At 34.4% G+C, this 19,595-nt stretch overlaps 1 protein-coding gene across 3 annotated transcripts in view; it reads left to right on the top strand.

Annotated features, from left to right (window-relative positions):
• Window positions 1–19,595, top strand: part of DACH2 (dachshund family transcription factor 2) — a 788,103-nt gene that overhangs the window by 630,003 nt on the left and 138,505 nt on the right. The gene's annotated exons all lie outside the window — the stretch shown is intronic.

The raw sequence follows: 19,595 nt of genomic DNA, 5'->3' as shown, positions 1-19,595 counted from the left end.
AAAAAAATACAAAAATATGTGTTTAGCTTCATTAAAATGTATGAGATTTCACAAAAATAGCTACAAAACGTATTGCTATGTTTAAATTTTTATTTACATCTATCATTTTTACTTTCAGTAAAATGTTTCTTTTTTCCTAAAGCATTTTTAAAAAACTCCTTGTGGGGAAAATCATACTGTCATGCTGAAACAAATCTTCAGAATCCTTATAAACATCTGCTACACTCCTTTAGCATAGTTTGTGTTAAACTGATGCCTGTGCCTTGTCACTAATAATCATGGGATTGTGATCACAGTTTCCTGTGGAAGATGGTCTTGCAGTATGTCCCATGAATATTAGGACTGTATGACGAATAGAGGATAACAAGTTGGTGAAGGACTGGCTATGCAATCCATAATTAATTTCCAGCATTTAGCTTTCTCGATCAAAGGGCCAGGAGCACCTATTTTAATGTTTCTGTGCTTCAATCTTCCTTTCTGCAAAACAGATCTCACTTTCTTTACACTTGGCTCCTGTATCTGTCTTTCTTCTAATTAAGTCTGCATCAGGAAACTGTTTAGGCTAATCAATAAACCATGTTAACTCCTCATTTTAATTCAAGAAAACCAGTTTGACATTTGTGAACAAACCTTAAATATTATTTGAATTACGAGAAACTACCGGTATCTGGTTTAAAAAATTACGGATGTACCCATACTGTTTTAAATTAAAGTTTATTGGGGGAGGGCAATAATAAAGTTACACAGATTTCAGGTGTACAATTCTGTATTATATCATCTATAAATCTCATTGTGTGTTCACCACCCAGAGTCAGTTTTCTTTCCATCACTATATATTTGATCCCCCTTACCCTCAACTCCCATCCTCTCCCCCAATAACCTCTGGTAACCACTAAACGATTGTCTGTGTCTATGAGTTATTGTTTCTCATTTGTTTGCCTTGTTCTTTTGTTGTTTTTGGTTTATATACCACATATCAGTGAAATCATAGGATTCTCTGCTTTTTCTGTCTGATTTATTTAGCTTACCATTATACTCTCAAGATCCATCCATATTGTCACAAATGGTCCTATTTCATCTTTTCTTACCCCCGAAAAGTATTCCATTGTGTATATATACCACAACTTCTTTATCCATTCATCTATTGAAGGACATTTTGGTTGCTTCCATGTCTTGGCCGCCGTAAACAAAGCTGCAATAAACATTGGAGCACACGTGTCTTTATGTATAAATGTTTTCAGATTTTGAGGGTAGATACCCAGGAGTGGGATTGCTGGGTCATATGGTAATTCTATTTGTAATTTTTTGAGGAACCTCCACACTGCTTTCCATAATGGCTGCACCCGTCTGCACTCCCACCAATAGTGTATGAGGGTTCCTTTTACTCCACAGACTCTCCAACACTTGTTACTATTTGTCTTGTTGATGGTAGCCATTCTGCTAGGGTGAGGTGATACCTCATTGTGGTTTTTGTTTGCATTTCTCTGATGATTAGTGATGTTGAGCATTTTTTCATATGTCTATTTGCCATTTGTATGTCCTCTTTGGAGAAATGCCTCTTCAGGTCGTCTGCCCATTTTTCGTTTGGGTTGTTTGTTTTTTTTGTTGTTGAGTTGCATGAATTCCTTGTATACTTTGGATATTAGCCCTTTATCGTAGTCACTGTTGCAAAAATCTTCTCTCATTTAGTTAGTTGACTATTTTGTCGATAGTTTCTTTTGCTGTGCAGAAGCTTTTTAGTTTGGTATAGTCCCATTTGTTTATTTTAGCTTTTACTTCCATTGCCTTTGGAGTCAAATTCATTAAACCCTCTTGGAAAACAAGGTCCATGAGTTTAGTACCTATGTTTTCTTCTATGAAGTTTATTGTGTCAAGACTTATGCTTAAGTCTTTGACCCTTTTTGAAGTAATTTTGGTAGCAGTCCAGTTTCATTCTTTTGCACGTGGCTATCGAATACGCGGAGCACCATTTATTGAAGAGACTGTCTATTCTCCATTGTATGTGTTTTGATTCTTTGTCAAAAATTGTTTGTCCATATATATGTGGTTTTATTTCTGTGTTCTCAATTCTATTCCATTGGTCTATGTGTCTGTTTTTCTGCCAATACCATGCTGTTTCGATTATTGTAGCCCTGTAGTACAAGCTAAAGTCAGTGAGTGTGATACCTCCAGTATTGTTCTTTCTTCTTAAGATTGCTTTGGCTATTCGGGGTCTTTTGTGGTTCCAAACAAATCTGATGCTTTTTGTTCTATTTCTTTAAAAAATACCACTGGGATTTTAATGCGGATGGCATAAAATCTGTATATTGCTTTGGGTAATATGGACATTTTAACTATGTTGATTCTTCCAATCCATGAGCACTGAATGTCTTTCCATTTTTTTATGACTTTTTCAATTTCCTTTCAAAATGTCTTGTGGTTTTCAGCATACAGCTCTTTCACGTCCTTGGTTAAGTTTATACCTAGGTCTTTTATTCTGTTTGCTACAATTGCAAAAGGAATTGTTTGTTGTATTTCTTTTTCTGAGATTTCATTGTTAATATATAGGAATGCAATGGACTTTTCTACATTGATTTTACAGCCACCAACTTTACTGTATTCGTTGATTGTTTCTAATAGCTTTTTGGTGGAGTCTTTAGGGTTCTTTATATATAGCATCATGTCATCTACAAAGAGTGACAATTTAACTTCTTCATTCCCAATTTGGATGCATTTTATTTCTTTCTCTTGCTTGATTGCTCTGGCAAGGACTTTTAACACTATGTTGAAAAGGTGATATGGGACAGCACTGTCGTATTTCTGAACGTAGAGCAAAGGGATTCAGTTTTTCACCATTAATTATGAGTTTAGCTGAGGGTTTGTCATACATGGCATTTATTATGTTAAGGTGTTTTTCCTTCTATAACTATTTTACTAAGTGTTTTAATCATAAATGGATGTTGTATCTCGTGAAATACTTTTTCTGCATCAATTACTAAAATCATATGATTTTTGTCCTTATTTTGTTTATGTGATGTATCACATTGATGGATTTGTGGATGGTGAACCATTGTTGTGCTCTGGGAAGAACCCCACTTGGTCGTGATGAATAATCTTTTTAATACATTGTTGCATTCAATTTGCTAGAATTTGTTTAGGATTTTTGCATCTGCATTCATCAGAGATATTGCTCTGTAGTTTTCTTTTTTTGTGTTGTTCTTACTAGGTTTTCGTATCAGGATAATGTCGGCCTCATAAAATGAGTTGGGGAGTACTGTCTCTTCTTCAATTTTTTGAAAGAGTTTGAGCAGGATGGGTGTTAGATCCTCTTTAAAAGTTTGGTAGAATTCACTAGTGAAGCCATCTGGTCCAGGACTTTTGTTTTTAGAAAGGTTTTGGATGACTGATTCAATTTCGTTACTGGTGATCAGTCTGTTTAGATTTTCCAGTTCTTCATGGTTCAGCCTTGGGAGGCTATATGTTTCTAAGAACTTGTCCATTTCTTCTAGGATATTGAATTTGGTGGCATATTGTCCTCCATAGTAGTTTTGGATGGTCCTTTGTATTTCTGTGGCATCCGTGATAACTTCCCGTTTTTCATTTCTGATTTTGTTAATTAGTGTCTTCTCTCTTTTTATCTTAGTGAGTCTAGCCAAGGGTTTGTCAATTTTGTTAATCTTTTCAAACAACCAGCTCTTTGTCACAATATTTTTTTAAATTGTCTTTTTGTTTTCTATTTTATTTAGTTCTGCTCTGATTTTTGTTATTTCCTCTCTTATGCTGACCTTGGGTTTCATTTGTTCTTGTTTTCCTAGTACTTTAATGTGTAATGTGAGGTTATTTATTTGAGATTTTTCTTGTTCTTGAGATAGACCTGTAATGATACAAATCTCCCTCTTAAATCTGCTTGCACTACATTCCAAAAATTTTGGTAGGATGTATTTTCATTTTCATTTGTTTCTATGTATCTCTTGATCTCTCCTCTAATTTCTTCTTTGACCTGATAGTTCTTTAAAAGTATGTTGTTTATTCTCCATGTATTTGTGTTTTTTCCTGCTTTCTTTTTGTGATTGATATCCAATTTCAAAGCCTTGTGATCAGAGAATAAGCTTGGTATGATTTCATTCTTCTTATATTTGCTGAAACTGATTTTATGTCGCAATATATGGTCTACACTTGAGAATGTTCCATGTACACTAGAAAACAATATATAGTCTGATGTTTTAGGATGAAGTGCTCTATATATGTCAATGATGTCCATTTCATCTAATGTGTCATTTAGGGCTGCTATTTCGTTATTTATTTTCTGATAAGATGATCTATCCATAGCTGTCAATGGTGTATTTAAGTCCCCTAGTATAATTGTGTTTTGGTCAATTTCTCCCTTTAGTTCCATTACTGGTTGGTTGTTACATTTCAGTGCTCCCTGATGGGGCCATAAATATTGATGACTGTTATGTCTTCTTGTTGTATAGTCCCCTTCACCATTATGAAATGTCCATCTTTGTCTCTTGTTACCTTTTTCACCCAGAAGTCTCTTTCATCTGATATCAGTATGGAGACACCTGATTTTCTCAGGATATCTTTGCTTGGAGTGTCAATTTCCATCCTTTCGCTTTGAATCCATGCTTGTGCTTGTAGCTGAGACTTGTCTCTTGGAGACAGCATATGGTTGGGTTTAGTTTTTTGATCCAATCTGCTACTCTGTGCCTTTTTATTGGTGATTTCAGTCCATTTGAATTTAGGCTGATTATTGACATGTGAGGATTTTTTGTCATTCTATCTTTAGTTTTCTGGTAAGGCTTTGTCTCCATTGTTTCTTTGTCTTTTTGTTGTTGGCTGTTATTTCTGTTTGGTGCTATTCTATGATGTTTGTCTCTGTTTCTTCTTTTATTACAGTACATATTTCAGTTCTGGATTTTTTTGAGTGTCTATCCTTAAGTTCATTTAAAAGAAAGTTTGATATTTAGAGTATTCCATTTTCTTTAGTACGCTTACTTTCTCCATTCCTATATTCTGGGTCTGGCCTTTACTCTCCCCCTTTTTGTGTTTAGTTGGCCACAAATTGTCCCTGTTGATGGTGGTCGAATAGCCTCCTTTAGTATTTTTTGTAGTGCAGGTCGTGTATTAGAAAATTCCCTCAGCTTCTGTATGTCTGGAAAGGTCTATATTTCTCCTTCATACATAAAGAATATCTTTGCTTGATATATTATTCTTGGCTCATAATTTCTCTCTTTCAGTAGTTTGAATATTTGTTCCACTCCCACTTGGCTTGTAGAGTGTCTACTGAAAAACCTGATGATAATCTAATGGGCTTTCCTTTGTAGGTTACCGTCTTCTTTTCCCTGGATGCCTTGAGGATTCTTTCTTTCTCGTTGATTTTATACAGCTTCAATACAATTTGTCTTAGAGAAGGCCTTTTGGGATTGACGTAATTAGATGTTCTATTTGCCTCTTCGATTCATGGATCCAGTTCTGTCCACAAGTTTGGGAAGTTCTCATTGACAATTTGTTTGAACATGTTCTCTATTCCATTCTCTCTTTTCTCTTTTTTGTATGCTCATTATTCTTATATTCGTCTTTCTGATGGAGTCAGAAATTTCTTGTAGAGTTCTTTCACTTCTTTTAAGTCTTAAGTGTCTTTCTTCTTCCATCTGTGTAATTTCCAGGTTTTTATCTTCGATGTCACTTATTGTTTCCTCCATCTGGTCAACTCTACTACCTAAGCTGGATATTTCATTCTTAATTTCTTCTATTGAGTTCTTAATCTCCAGAAATTCCATTTAGTTCTTTTTTAAAATTTCAATATCTTTCGTAAAATTCTCATGTTGTTCTTTGATTGTGTTTCTGAGTTCATTAAACTGCCTTTCTGTGTTTTCTTGCATCTCGTTGAGTTTTTTCAGAACTGCAATCTTGAATTCTCTGTCATTTAAGTCACATATTTCCATATCTTTAAGTTCCTTTTCTGGTGACTTTGCACTTACTTTCTGACCTGTCTCGTTGCCTTGGTTATTCATGGCAATTAATAATTTATTATTTCTCTTCCAAAGCTTTTCTTGCACTAGATTCAGAGCCCGTGTGTTTCAGCAGTTCTTTTTACTCCTGCAGGGATCCACCCAGATAGGTGGGGCAAGGGACGGAGTGGTTTTTTGGAGGTGGCCCAGAGCAATGGCGGTGGCCATCACCACAGCCAGTCCAGCTTTCACAGCTCCCTACCCTTTGCTGGAAATAGTTGAGTTGCAAGTTCGTCTCTTCAGACCACCGTTCTCAGAACAGCAAATATTCTGTTCTTCTGATCTGACAGTGCTACTGTTCAGCTTCTAGCACCTGGCAGATGGGGGCGGGGCGAGCCCTGGGAGAGAAGGGAGGGGTCCGCTTGTCTCAGTTTCGAAGGCTTCCATTCTCTGTGGCAGTGACGGCTTACACCATTGTTTTCAGCCTTCTTGTCTCAGTCTTTGCTCCCAGGTCTCTGCCCTGAGCGTTGGGTCCAGCCGTGTTATATGGTGTCCCCTCAGCCCTGTGGGCCATAAATGGAGAACTAGCAGTCTGAGTCCTTCCCTCTCTCTCAGCTGCAGTATCTCAGGGACGCAGCGAGCTCGGAATTCTGGTCTGTGTCCTGCGCCTGCGGGGCTCCGTCTCCGCACTTCTTCCATCCCTCCTTCCCCCACTCTCTGGATTCGCCCACCTTTAGGTGAATTCAGTAGTGGGTGTCTTCTTTCTGCCTGTGTGCTGTGCACGGGGTCCTTTTTGGAGTTATAGCTGGTTAATTTGTTATAAATTCCAGGGTAGATTTCCGGAGACTCACCTTAAGCCTCCGTGTTCATAAGATATGATCTCAAGTGTCTTTTGATCTCTCCTCTTATTTCTTCCTTGACCTAGTACTTCTTTAAAAGTATGTTGTTTAATTTCCACACATTTGTGGTTTCTCCTGCTTTCTTAATACAGTTGATATCCAATTTTAAAGTCTCATGATCAGAGAATGTGCTTGGTATGAGTTCAATCTTAAATTTGCTGAGGCTAGTTTTATGTCCCAAAATATGGTCTATCCTTGAGAATGTTCCATATACACTAGAAAAGGATGTATAGTCTGATGTTCTAGGTTGAAGGGCTCTATAAATGTCAGTTTTGTCCATTTCATCTAATGTGTCATTTAGGGCTGGTATTTCTTTGTTTGTTTTCTGTTTCGATGATCTAATCATCGTTGCAAATGATGTGTTTCGTTCCCCTACTATAATTGTGTTTTGGTCAATTTCTTTCTTTAGTTCTGTTAATAGTTCCGTTGTATATTTGGTGCTCCAAGATTGGGGTCATAACTGTTATGTCTTATTGTTGTATAGTCCCCATTACCATTATCATTTATCATTATGAAATATCCATCTTTGTTTCTTATTACATATGTTTCCTAAAGTCTGTTTTATCTGGTATCAGCATAGCTACACCTGTTTTTCTCTGAATACCATTTGCTTGGAGTGTCAATTTCCACCCTTTCACTTTTGATTCTGTATTTGTCCTTGTAGCTGAGATGTGTCTCTTGGAGGCATCATATGATGGGGTTTACTTTTTGATCCAGTCTTCCACTCTGTGCCTTTTGATTGGTAAGTTCAGTCCATTTACATTTAGGTAATTATTGGTATATGAGGATTTCCTATCTTTCTGTCATTCATTTTATGGTAAGACTGTGTCTCCATTGTTTCTTTCCCTTTTCATTGCTGTCTATTATTTCAGTGTGGTGGTATTCTATGATTTTTCCCTCTGTTTCTTTTTTTTTATGTTACATATTTAAGTTCTATATTTTTTGGATGGTTACCATTAAGATTATGTAAAAGAAAATTTCATATTTAGAATATTCTATTTTCTTCATCATGCTTCCTTTCTACATTCCACACTGTCATTTCAGGCCGTTATTCTCTCCCCTTTTAGTTTTTGTTATCATAAATTATCATATTTTTGCTATGAGTTAATTTCTGCATTGCAGTAGCAATTGTTTTTTTCCTCCTTTAAATTTTTTTTTTCCTTCTTTACCCTGTATGTTATGTTTAAGTGTGTAGTGTATTATTTGGTGTAGGAGTTCCCATTTCCTGCTTTGTCTGTCTTTTTGTAATACTACTCATAGTTTTATATTCTTTTCTTTTTTTTTTTTTGTTTCTGGTCGAATAGCCTCCTTCAGTATTTCTTGTAGTGCAGTTCGTGTATTCGAAAATTCCCTCAGCTTTTGCATGTCTGTGAAGGTCTTTATTTTTCCTTCATATCTAAAGGATATCTTTGCTGGATATATTATTCTTGGCTCATATTGTCTCTCTTTTGATAGTTTGAATATTTGATTCCTGTCCCTCCTGGCTTATAGATTTTCTGCTGAAAAATCTGATGATATTCTAATGGGATTTCCATTCTCGGTTAGTGTCATCTTTTCCCTGGCTGTTTTGAGGATTCTTTCTTTGTCGTTGATTTTAGACAGCTTCAATACAATGTGCCTTGGAGAAGGCCTCTTTGGGTTGAGGTAATTAGATGTTCTATTTGCTTCTTGGATTTGAGGATCCAGTTATTTCCACGTGTTTGGGGAGTTCTCATTGACTGTTTGTTCAGATATGCTCTCTGTTCCCTTCTCTGTTTCTCTCCTTCTCATATGCCCCTTATTCTTATATTGCTCTTTTTGATGGATTCAGAAAGTTCTTGTAGAGTTATTTCACTTCTTTTAAATCTCAAGTCTCTCTCTTTTTCCATCTGTGTCATTTCCACATTTCTATCTTCAATGTCACTATTTATTTCTTCCATCTGTTCAGCTCTATTACCTATGCTGGCTATTTCATTCTTCACTTCTTTTATTGAGTTCTTAATCTCCAGAAAGTGTATTTGGGTCTTTCTTAAAATTTCAATCTTTTTGGTAAAATGTTCATTTTATTCTTTGTTTATGTTTCTGAGTTCATTACACTGCCTGTGTGTTTTTTCTTTCATCTGGTTGAGTTTTTTTTTCAGAACAGCAATCTTGAATTCTCTGTCATTTAATTTGCAGATTTGCATGTCTTTAAGTTTATTTTCTGAAGACTTTTCATTTTCTTTCTGAGCTACCTTGTTACCTTGGTTCTTCATGGCAATTAATGAATTATCATTTCTCTTCAAAGGCATCTACATGAGTGGGTTCTGCAATAGGTTGATAGGAAGAGGTCTTTCTTTTGCTTTTCAGTACGTGTTGGTAGAATGTTTTATTTTCTCTCTGACTTCAGCCTTTTATTCTCTCTCATGCTGTAGGATTATATTTTGTCTGCACTCTTCTGGCTTCTCACACAATGCGTAGGTTCACTGGAATATGGGCTTCTCCTCTGTGAGCTGGTCACCTGGGTCACAGGGCATCACCACCATGGGCATGGGAGGATGTGGAGAGCTTCTGAAATCCCAAAAGGCTTTCTGCAACCACATTTAGAGCTTGTATGTTTCCATGGCTCTCTTTTCCCCTGCAAGGATCTGCCCAGTTAGGTGGAGTGAGAGGCGGGGTAGGTTGTGAGAGATTGCTCTGAGCAATGACGGAGACTACCAGTGCAGTTATATTGCCCCTAAAGTTCTTCCTTTTCACCAGAATTAGTTGCAGAATGTGTCTGTGGCTGTGAGGCTGCAATTCTCAGAGCCGTAAATATTCTGTTCTTTTGATCTGACCCTGCTACCTTCTACTTATAGCACTGTGAGGGTGGGGGTGGGATGAGTTCTGGGAGGGTAACCGGGTGTCAGCCAGGCTCCTTGTCTGTGTCTTTCATTCTCTGCCTGTCAACGAGGGCTTAAACCACCATTCTTACCCTCTTTCCTTCAGTCTTCTCCGAGGTCTCTGCCATGAGCATTCAGTTCAGATGTATTATATGCTGATCCCTCAGGTGGCACTGTGAGCCATAAGAGGAGCGCAGGCAGTCTGAATTCTTCCCTCTCCCATGACTGCTATAGGTCCAGAATGCAGGGAGCTCCGAGCTCTGGTCTGTGTCCTGAGGCCTGTTATCTGCATTTTCTGCTTCCCTCCTCCCTCACTTGCCCAATTTTCCCACCTTGGATTATTCCAGTTGTGTGTTTCTCAGGCTTGCCTATGTGCCACACAGGGAGTCATTTGTGAAATTATAGCTGTTCAATTTGTTGTAAATTGCAAAGGAGATTTCAAGAGGCACCCCTCACACTGCCATTTCCATGACATAATCATCCATATAGATAAATAGATAGATAGGTAGGTGGATAGATAGATAGATAGATAGATAGATAGATAGATAGATAGATAGATAGATAGATAGATTATATATATATATATATATATATATATATATATATATATATATATATATATATATATATGTATGTATGTATATTTCCCCCCATTGGTTGAGTCCCTATTATGCATCAGGTTTTTTTTTATTTTTTTAGTTTTAGGCTTACAGTCTAATGGGGACAGACAAACAGAATTGACCATTTTAAATTTCCTTTTTACTTTATTTTTTAATTTTTAGCCACTTATGCATAAACATAGCTTCAAAACTCATAGTTGCATAAAATGATTTTTAAATTATTTTTTCAATTACAGTTGATATTGCATATTATTTTATATTAGTTTCAGATACACAGCATAGTGGTAACATATTTATATACCGTGTCCCCCCAATTAATCTAGCACCCCCTGGCTCATAGATACAGAATGCAAACTGATGGTTGCCAGATGGGTGGGAGGTTAGGGAGAAGGTGAGAAAAGGTGAAGGGACTAAGAAATACAAATTGGTAGTTACAAAGTAGTCACAAGGGTGTAAAGTACAGCATAGTCACTATAAAATTCTTGATTAAAATTTTAAATAGACAAATTGAAGTTACATGTATTATTTTGAAAACATGCTTTTGCAGATTTTGTTTTATATCCTGTGAGATCAGGATTCCCGAGTCATAACAAGAATGGCAACTACATATAATGATTTATATTTTTCTATATTCTCTGTGCTTAAAATTTTACTAGTAGATGATTTGTTAGCTTGCTATGTTTGCCTCTAATTTTTCAGTTTTTTTAAAACTTAATGATGTGGGATGCAGCCAACTGTGACTGAGGGTGTATTCACATATTATGTACTGTTATAATGACAATCTACTTGTGTTTGTTTGAATGTTCATAGACTCAGATTAACACAGCACTTATTATAGTTGTTCATAAACTTAGTATTTGCCTAGTCAGATAATGTTGAATGGTAGAATGAAATAAAAATCTCAGATTCCCATAAAATACTTAAGTGTTCAGTATTTGAGATTTTATATTTGAGCCAACATCCAGTGGCAGTGTGCTTATAAACCAGCTCTCCCAAAACAAAACACAACAAAAGAAAAAAGAAAACCCTCTGATTTATAACGTTTGCTGTATATATTTTCACCATTCCTGATTTCAAGTTATCCACAGTTTAATACCTGGGTCACAAAATACTGAATATTTGACAGTTGGCTCTAGTTTGAGCAGGCTTCAAGCCTACAGTCTCCTTTTAAAGCATTGCATGAAATATGATGAAATGTTTATCAAATCAAACTCTCCATGCCAATCCCCCTCATATCCATTAAACAAAACAAGTGAAAACTTTTCAAACCAACCAGTTTAGCTACTGATTTCTATTTCTTCAGAAAAACTAACATTTTAAGTAAAAGTTTAAGAAATCTCTATAAAAATGAATGAATGAGCAGTTTGTTTTCAAATTGAAATTGTACCACCTTAATATAAAACAATGTGAAATTGGAAGGGACATAATTGCATTTGGACCTTTTTCTTCTACCAGTGTGTAAATACTTCTACCTCAGTGTGAAAAAACTTTGGTGATTAGATGTGTTGATTCCTGAAAATGCCCTCAAATAGTGAAAGCTAACACAAGGGCGAATAGACCTAGCTGGCTATTCACCACTGCTGTTGTTTTTTTGATTTTCTTTTCATAGGTGGGACAGAACACCATAGATTTTTAGGGCTCTGAGAAGTGATGTGACATTTAGGAGCTTAGACTTCTCTTTAGAATATCTTTAAATTATGTATGTATGTATGTATGTATGTATGTATGTATGTGTATATATGTGTGTGTGTATATATATATATATTCTCTATATATGTATATGTATATATTCTCTCTATAATGTTTATATATATTAAATTCTGAAGAGACTGTACATATATATATACATATATATATATAGTTGAATAAATTTTCCCACCTCCATGGATGTAACAATTAATAATGAATCTTAGATACATAGAACATTCCTGCTATAGCAAAACTGTTCAATGTGGTAGCCACTAAACACATACAGCTGTTTCAATTTAATTGAATAAAATGAGCACTTCAGTCCCTCAGTTGCAACTAGCCATATTTCAAGGACTCAGTAGTCACATTTTACTGGTGGCTACCAAATTAGCACAAGTATAGAACATTTGCATTATTGCAGAAAATTTTAATGGGAAGTAGTGTTCTAGAGCATTAAGTAAATGGATGAAAAGTCCAGCATCACTAGTAATCTTTCGGAGAAAAAGGATAGTACAGATTTTCAAGTCAGCAAGTGTATTGAAAATAGCCTTGCAGTTGGCCAGAAAGGATAATTATTGCTGAATATTGGCATACTTTGTTATTGTCACAATTTTCTGTTAGAAAACAGAGCAAGAACACAGAATTCACTGATTTAGCAAAGGTTTAATGTGTGCAAAGGACTGTGTTACATTAGCATATCAAAAACACAAAAATGAAATAAACGTAAGCCCCATCCCCAAAAGAATTTATAGTATTACATACTGTTTCTAGCTAGAGCCATCATTGTCTGTTAGCTAAGTAAGATACGTTAAGAAGCAGATTTCATTGGAGACACTGTGGCATAATGGGTAAGAACATGGGCTCTGAGGTCAGACCGTCTATTTGAATTCTGGTTTCACCATTCTTTGTTATGTGACTTTAGGCAAATTAATTAACCTACTTGTATCTCAGTTTGCCTCATTTCCCAATGAAATGGGGATAATAATTGTACCTACCTCATAGTATTAATGTGAGAATGAGTTAAAGGTTATTCACACAGATTACTATTTAGCATCTAGTAAATACTCAGGGTATATTAGCTAATATTATTTTACTATGTTTTATAGTCAAGAATCCATATAGAAATAGTAATAAGTAGAAATCAATATAATTGCCAAGAACTAGCCTGAGGAAGAAAGAGCTTCCCTACATACATTCCTCTGTGCAGCTTCTTATCAGTCTCAGGACCAAGATTTTCTCCACCATTAGACACATATACAGGCATTGGGCCCTCCCTCTAAAGAACATTCATTTACATGTAATGGTTGCTTTGATATCAATGCCAGTAAAGAAGGATTAGGGATCTGGTAGGGACTGGAGAGGGGTGCCCATTCTAATATCAAAATTGATCTGATTTGAATTTTTTATTTTAAATTAACTTTGAATGTTTACCTGTGGATTATATCATCTTTAATTTAAACTATGAACATCCTACGCCATATGAAAACACACATAGGCTTTCCCTCCATCTCCAATGGGTACATTAGGCACTCAATAAATGTTTGTTGCATGAATGTATGAAAACTAATGATTCATTGGATATTAAACTTTGGGGACTGTTTCCAACATAAATAATCATTAGTTATACAGACTTTTGTTCCAGAGCTAGAAAAGACTGCAAGTTGCAAACACATGTATTTGGTTTTGGGTTTTGTTACTGTTGTTGTTTGGATTGTTTTTTGTTGTGTGTTTTTTTTTTGCCAGCAACTAAGAATAGTGTTACTCCAGGTATGTAGCCTTTACTTCTGGCTCAGATCCCTTTACTGTTGTCTCAACTATTAGCATTTGAAGCTAATAACTAATGTAGCTATAGCATGAATTGAAAATTGTATCATGATCATTAGGCTTGCTAATTATTCATCCTTTAGTTATATCACTGAATGTGGCAAAATACTGAGAACAAAATAGTTAAAATACCTGACTAATATGAAAACCCACTTCCTATTTGAAATTTAAGTATCTTATAATATAGTTTTTTCTGCATATGTGGAAAACTTTGTAATATCAGTGTGCCATAGTTTTTTCTGATAACAAATTTAAGAAATTTAAATAGGAAGCTGTTATTTGGCTGTTTACCAGTACCATCTGATTAGCTGTGTTTTTTTGTTAGCCTGAGCAGCTGGCAATTAATGAATTGATAGGAAATGGTCACAAGGCAGTGGCATTAGCATGTGAACATCTGGTATTAAAATTAGTCAGTGCAGAGAGGGTTTTTTGTGATATTTCAAATTACACTGAAAAATCACTAGTTGACTCTTATTCTATATGGTCTATGGAAAAACAAAGCAATTATTATCTTTTAGAAAATGAGATGAAGATGCACTGAGTAAGAATTGAAGTGTGTGTGTGTGTGTGTGTGTATTTGGCAGAGGTCCAAGTCCACAACATAATTTGGAAACCATGCATCCTCCCAGGTACATGCTATGAGCAGATATTATGCCTGATTCCCTTACGCTGTTGGCCTCTTTTAGAACAACTTGATCACATTGAAGAGGTGAGAGTGACCTTTTTCCAAATATCACATAGGTCACAGATAGGGCATGCCAATGATTTTGGACTCTTTCATGGTTATACGTTATAGCTGTATCCCCAATCTGCCTGTTTTTTCTAAATTCATGAAAACCCTACCATATCCATCTATGTTAACTTAATATCATTGTAAATTGGAGATTGTGGAACACAGACTAATTGTGAAAAGGATTCATAAAGACCTGTAAAGTGGCATGCTTCCATTCAGAGTTACAAAATTCGGGCATAAAATTCTCCCTCAGAATTTGTGATAAACTAAGTTAGCAACAATAATGAACAAACGTTTGTTTTTTTTTGTGTGTGTGTGTTTTGGATGTTATTATTAAAGTCTGTCAGGTTCCAATCTGTTCTGTTTCTGCAGAATTCTGGTGACAGTACAGAAGGAGCACATTAATTAAATATGAAATATGAAGACAAATGCATGAATAAAATATCTAGCATTCAGATAAACTTCTAAAAGCCACTCCTCAGCAGCAAAATGCCATTAAATCCTTTAGGAACTCATTAATAGATTAACATTTGGAAGAGTAATTACAGTGAGAGTTGAATTGCAATTAAATAATGTAAAAAGACAAATTATATATTACATAATCCTGAATGTGTGAAAAAAATCAATATAATAAAATATCACAGGCAACAATTTATCATTGAGATGGTAGCTATTAAAAGGCAACTATGCACGTACACATACATATAAACACATGTTTAATATGCACAGATTAGTACTTCATAAGTTTTTTGTTTACTACCATATTTCCAGAATGTAAAAGAATACACTGAGATGAAATAAAGCATCTCCATGAAAACGTACATTGTGGATACGTTAGTTCCAGTAAACTAAATCTTAAATTGACTGTGTTAAACCTTGTGTAATGCTTAATTTTCTAAGCATTAACCCTGCTCTTTCTTAAGTGTCAAATGTACTTTCAAATTATTTAATATGATGAACATCTCCTTTGACTATTTGTGATATATGTCCCTGCAAAATTAAATGGTATGATAGAAGAGGGCATAGTATGTACTAATTAATAACAATTTCTATAACAGCTCTTTCTTTTTTGGCATAAGACTTGAGCTATATAAGTATATGCTAGAATCTGAGTTATTATTAAAGATAATTTTACTAATTACAGCGGAAATGGGAATTTGATTAAGTATGTATCAATTTTGGAATTCTTCCTGCTCTGCTACTTTGAATCTGGAGAAAACTTCTTCTGTGTTTCATAAGAGCTACAGCTGTTTTTGATGGGGTGTGGATACAACATATGAAGTGTGACAGGGTTTTAAAAGACATTAATGCCAAATAAAATGAAGTCATCAATGAGTAAAAAATGACTCGGGTTTTAGATCTGCAATTTTCCTTTTTAAATGCCCTTATTGATTTGTTGCAAATATTGTTAACCCTGTATTTGGCAAATTGTAAGGACATTATCACTTGTGTTCTCATTTGTAATAAAACAGATTAACTTGCTTTGAAATTTTAACTAGGCTGAGACACAACAGTAGCCACCTAATGAACCGAAGAGCAATGCAGTTAAGTAGCTAAATAGATGCATACTGATTACAGGGCTGAAAAATGGATCTGTTTACTTGCAAAAAAGAAATTGTTCATAGAACTATTATTTTAGGAGAAATTATACATACCCAGTTCCACACAATAAAAAAAAACAACTTAATTATTAATCAGTATAAGGCACTGGACTCTTCTAATATAGTTTACATGGTGAAAAAAGTCTGAGCTTTGAAATGCCTTAAGATAATAATGAACTAAACCTTGAATGAATTTGGAAAGTGCAGGCTACATAATCTTAAAGCAGAAATATCACTTCATGAAAAACGTTATTGCTATTCTAAATCATGTTCTCAAAGTCAGTTTATTGTTTTATCTAACATAGTGTTAAAAATGTCAAAGAAGGAATTTAAGAAAATTGTTTGAGTTTATATTATTTTATCATATGCTAATTTTAAATATCATAGGTGATCCCTCTTTGTAGCATTGTATTTTTCTCATTATTCATAGCATTTTCTATTTATGTTGATGTTCTCCTGAGTTTTTTTTAAGAACTTAGCATGAGTTTTCATTTTTTATTAAGTACAGTGGGCAAGAGCAAGTATAAGTGTCAGTTGGATTCTCTTGCTTTTCCAAACCATCCACTTTACGAATCACTCAAAAGTTTTCCATTTTTATTATGGTGGCTTATATTGGTGTGTGTATGATACCTGTTTGCCACTACATAGTGACTTTGTTTGTCCAGTTTCATTTTTGTTCAGTAACTGCTGTACTTTGTCCCTGACCATTCATTCAAAGGTTCATTAAAGAGATAAACATAGTTCACTGAATTCAATATTTTAAGCAAATTTCCAATGTTAGAATTCAAAGACAAATACTGAATGCTTTACACTTTATGCACATATTTTGGCATAGAATAACTGAGACTAGACAACCGTGAAAGACAAAAAATAATTTTAACTTCATATATGAAATTACTTACATTGGTGTGTGTGTGTGTGTGTGTGTGTACCCATACTATTTAGACAATATATTTGTAAGCATGTCAGTTTAGGTTTAATTTCACAACTGATGAACTAGTCTTTCCAAAAAGTAAATGGATGTGGTATAACTGCTGTATAATCTTGCTCTTCATCCCCATACCATCCCTCCAAAATACAAATATAATTATTTGAAGAAAGAACTTTATTCTTCTGTTTTGCTTATATGTTTCTTTTGATTTTGCCTTATATACATAGTGTTATAATTAGCTATTTATCTGTATGCTAAATATAAATGAAATTATATGTTCTGTCTTAAAATATTGTTTTTGAGGCATAACAAGAGTTATAGATCCTTTGAAGTGTAATACAGATATACAATCACAGTAGTCCCCCCTCGTTCATGGGGCATACATTTCAAGATGCCCAGTGGATGCCTGAAACTGCAGACAGTACTTGACCCTATATATACTGTTTTTTTCCTATACGTCATACCTATGATAAAATTTAATTTATAAATTAGGTATGGTAAGAGATTAACAACAGTAACTAATAATAAAAAGAACAATTATAAAAATATACTATAATAAATGTTATGTGAATGTGGCATTATTAAGTAAAATAAGAGTTTTCTGAACGCAAACACTGCAATACTACAGCAGTCAACATGACAACTGAGAACAGCTACTAAGTAATGGCTGGGTAGCACATAAAGCATGGATACTTTGGACAAAGGGATAATTTAAGTCCTAGGCAGAACAGAGTGGTATGGTTTGAGATTTCATCATGCTACTCAGAATGGTATACAATCTAAAACTTATGAATTGTTTATTTCTGGAATTTTCCATTTAATATTTTTGGACCATGATTGACTGTGGGTAACTGCAACCTGAGAAAGTAAAACTGAGAATAATGGGTGACTACTATATCAGTATTTAATTAGTATATAATTTTGCTGCTATCTTGTTTCCCCGAAAATAAAACCTAGCCGGACAATCAGCTCTAATGCATCTTTTGGAGAAAAAATTAATATAAGATCCAGTATATATTATATTGTATTATATTATATTACATTATATTACATTATACTGAGTATTATAATTATTATATTATATTATATTGTATTGTATTATATTATATTATATTGTATTATATTATATTATATTATATTATATTATATTACATTATATTATAGACCTGGTCTTATATTATAGTAAATTAAGACCAGGTCTTATATTAATGTTTGCTCCAAGGAACGCATTAGAGCTGATTGTCCGTCTAGATCTTATTTTCGGGGAAACACGGTAATATATTCAAAGTCTACTATTCATTTCATTAAAATTATCAAATGTTAATTAAACAATAATATAAAAAACATTTTAAGATGAACATACTACATTGATGACTGTATTAGTTTTTTTTAACTGCTGCTGTAATATAATGATTTATGACAGATTTAGTGGCTTAAGAAATGCAAATGCATTATCTTACAGTTCTGTAGCTTAGATGTCTTACACTGGAATCACTGAGCTAAAATCAGGGTATTGCCAGGGCTACATTTCTTTCTGGAGCTTCAAGGGAGCTTCTGGAGCTGTTTCCTCTCCTTTTCCAATATCTAGAGGCCACCCACATTTTTTGTCTCATGTTTCCCTTCCTTCAACTTTACAGCTAGCAAAGTTGCTATCTCTCTGATCATTCCTCCACAATCATATCTCCCTCTGTCCTTCCCTTTCTGCCTCCAAGATATCACAGTGTAATTTCTGTATGTCAAGAGTCTCAATCACATATGGAAAGTTTATTTTGCCATGTAAGGTAACATTCACATGTTCCAGCTACTAGGATGTGGACAGAACATCTTTGGGGGGACCATTACTCTGCCTGCTACACTGGCAGACATTGCAAAATGTTAACTTCTACTAATGAAATAATAACTTTTAATTCTCATGCTATTTTTCATTAAACAAACAGTTTTGCTTTATGGGATTTGTAAATTTTGGGCCTCTCATGCAAATTGGTGTGAAAATGTACAAGCACAAATTTGACAAACTAATTCTTAGTGTTATGATGATTAGAATACTGATGATATAGTTACAGATAATTAGACAGACTATTTAATTTAAGAAATTTATTACGAATGAATTAAGTATTTAGTAGATAAAACATTCTTTGTTCCAGCGTTTCTATCACCCAGTCACATTTATTGCATATATGCATAAACACCGCACTTTGGTTCTTTTATTGTTCAAATTAACTGAATGGTTGTCAGATTTATTCATCAATTTGTAGTGCATAAACATAGTGAATAACTACAGAGTTTTGTAACAATATTCATATTTACAAAAGTCTTGAAAGCCATAACAGTTACTGTAGAAGTATATAAAAGAAATATTTTATTTTTATTCAAATTAATTATTGAAAATTTAAAAAGTCTAAACACTACTAAGATATTGTTATTGATGGTTCTTAGTGTTAGTATGGAAAATCCGTCATTGTGTCCTGTGACTATGAAACCATTTTGTTGGCAGAATTCAACACAAATTCTTAAGATTTGATAGA

The sequence above is a fragment of the Rhinolophus hipposideros genome, assembly GCF_964194185.1.
Source record: "Rhinolophus hipposideros genome assembly, chromosome: X".
NCBI classification, from domain to species: Eukaryota; Metazoa; Chordata; class Mammalia; order Chiroptera; family Rhinolophidae; genus Rhinolophus; species Rhinolophus hipposideros.
Note: the sequence above shows the minus strand (reverse complement) of the source record. Positions and strands in the feature narration are given on the sequence as shown.